At 45.3% G+C, this 2,614-nt stretch overlaps 1 long non-coding RNA gene across 1 annotated transcript; it reads left to right on the forward strand.

The window, feature by feature from the left end:
* Positions 1–483: 483 nt before the first annotated feature.
* LOC137313915 (uncharacterized) lies at positions 484–2,256 on the forward strand. Its single transcript, XR_010961123.1, has 2 exons — positions 484–624; positions 1,962–2,256. It is a non-coding gene; the product is annotated as an uncharacterized lncRNA (long non-coding RNA).
* The last annotated feature ends 358 nt before the right edge of the window (positions 2,257–2,614 follow it).

Genomic DNA, 2,614 nt, shown 5'->3' on the forward strand with positions numbered 1-2,614 from the left:
CTTTACATGGGGAGAATACTGTCGTTGGTGTTGATGGGTTAAATGTCCTGTTCGTGTAACTGTCACATTCTGTCACCTAAACTCACATGTTAAGCCAATTAGTTGGGCCACAGCTCACAACCTTGTGATATGTTAGATAGAGAACTGCCAACTTAGTCCAGCTGCCAACTGATCAGCAGTCACACTTTTCCCAGGATATTTTCAGAGACTTCTGGTGGAGTTAAGGGTTTTATGTCCTGCTTGTGTGCGTGGCATATCCTGTCAGATGAGCTCATGTTTTAAAACCTGAAGTGGGGCCAAAAACACAACCTTGTGATCTGAAAGATAGAGAACTGCCAACTGAGGCAAGCTGCCAAAATGATTCACAGTCGCTCAGAAGGGAAATTCGTTTTCTCCGTATATTTTCAGAGAGTCCCTCCCCTTTTATGTGATTATAAATACAGCAAACTCTCTTAGTCTAGATACAGAACTTGCATACTCCAGTTGTCTGATCCTGACTCTGAGGAACTCAGCGGAAGATGATGAAAGTTCTGCTCTTGCTGTTTGGAGTCCTGGTGCTGACTCAGACCATCACTACTAAACGGTGGTCCATTGGAGGTCACAGAGATCGCGGAGCTTACGGACGTAAGTTTCTCTAATCTCCAGTTCCAAGTTTTGTTTCAACTACTTTATTCTCTGACTGAAGCTCTCGGTTTGATTGGTTAAATGAATATTATTGTAAGAATGATTGAAAAATTTAATCTGAACCAGTTCCACAAGTAAATTCCCCGATTGTTTGGGACGCACCTGAGCGGGACGTGGGAATGGTGGGTGTTGTGTGATGATCTAAACAGAACAGGAATTAAAACACAAATTACTGTCCGGTGCTGAGTTAGTGGATCTCAGCCGGAGCATTGACTTGTTTGGGAGAGTCTGTATTTGGCCTCAGTACCCAGGTACCACGGAAGGGGAAACTCACAGTTCCTGCTCCAGAGCAGTTCTACCTGCTACAAAGTGTGAGCGTGCGAAGTGGATCAGGAACTGCTTCAGCCCCTTTCCCCCACACTCACTGCTCAGACCCACAGATGAAGAATGGTGAATTGGGAGCGATACTGGAGGCGTCTGTGGAACCGGTCCTCAGACATGAGTCAGATTTTCATAACATGAGGGGAGGGGATTGGATCAAAAGGGTTTCAAAGCAGGTTTCTGAATCCTAATAATTCTGCAGCGTTCAAAGTGATCAGAATATGAGGACAAGAACTAAGTAGAGGAGTCAAGCGGCGAATCTATCAATTTTCAGTCGCCGGGTGTCAGTTTGCCTCAGTTGGGAGCTGACTGAACAAGTTAAGAGTTGATGTCCCACTGCAGTGCATACATCCCAGCACTCTTGGAGTGCTGCACTGTTGGAGGGATCAACTTTTGGATGAATCGTTAAACGAGACCCTGTCTACCTGTTCATGGAGCAGGAAACATTTGGTTGCATTATTTGAACAGCTGGAAGTTCCCCTGGTGTCTTGGACCAACATCACTCTCTCAACTAACATAACGAGAAACTCTCCATGGTCTCAAGTCTCGTTTACTGTGTGTAGGACTTTGCTGTGAGCAATTTGGCTACATAACTGTGTCGGTAGTTGAGAAATAATCGTTTGTCTGTGAAACACTTTGGGCCCTTCTGTTGACGGGAAAGGCTCTATATAAATGTCAAATCTTTATTTTCTTTGTCCCTCGTCTCAAATAGCGGGAATAGTGGGCTCCATTCTGTGGAAAACCTATTGGGCTGCCCTGAAGAACAAAGATTGGGACTCTGCAGGCCGGGGAGGGTCAGTGTAAAGTTTAATCAAGTACAAATGAGCTGAGGTTTGCGTGTGGTCCAGAGTCTGTCCCAGTAACACGGACAGACTCTGCTTCATGTTTTCTCATTTTACTCCCTCCCTCTGTGTCCATTACGATCAATCAATTAAGTCTGCATTTTGGATTTTTAGTGCAATTGGACATCTGCAGCAGGAATGGAGAAAAGTGTCGTGAGGGCCACTGTAACACAAACGAGGAGACTCTGGGGAGATTCTGCCCCGGTGGGGTGCATTGTTGCACTCCGAAATAGTGAAAGATCCAGAGATGGAATCTCACCAGTCCGAGATCCGCAAGTTCTCACTGAATGAAACCTTCGTTCACGGGAAGCAGGCTCTGTTTGATTGTGAAGGTCCCATAACCCACTGACCCTGTATTATTGCTGTCTGAATAATGGGCTGTACTCAGAAATAAAACACACTGCATTGATCACTGTTTCGTATCCGTGTCTTTTTTCTCTTTCGGATCATTGTGTCCCAGGATGGGATGTTCAGGGCTATAATGAGGCTGGGAGAAGACGTGGGAATCGCAGGTCATGGGAAGAGGAGATCACATTAGGGAATCTCTGAATGTGCCTCATAACACATTCAGAAAGGTAATGAGATGAGACAGGTCGCCTAGATGGTCAGCATTCTGACCGTTCGAGGTTCAAAATATCTCACTTCAACTGTTTTTTTCAGGCAGATCGGAAGGAGATTTACTTTGCATCAGGCCCAGTTTGATGGAATATTCGAGAAAGAGCTTTTCTGTGCATCTAAATGATGTTGTACCTGCCCTGGGAATGTTT

This window comes from Heptranchias perlo, unplaced genomic scaffold (genome assembly GCF_035084215.1).
Source record: "Heptranchias perlo isolate sHepPer1 unplaced genomic scaffold, sHepPer1.hap1 HAP1_SCAFFOLD_49, whole genome shotgun sequence".
Taxonomy (NCBI): domain Eukaryota; kingdom Metazoa; phylum Chordata; class Chondrichthyes; order Hexanchiformes; family Hexanchidae; genus Heptranchias; species Heptranchias perlo.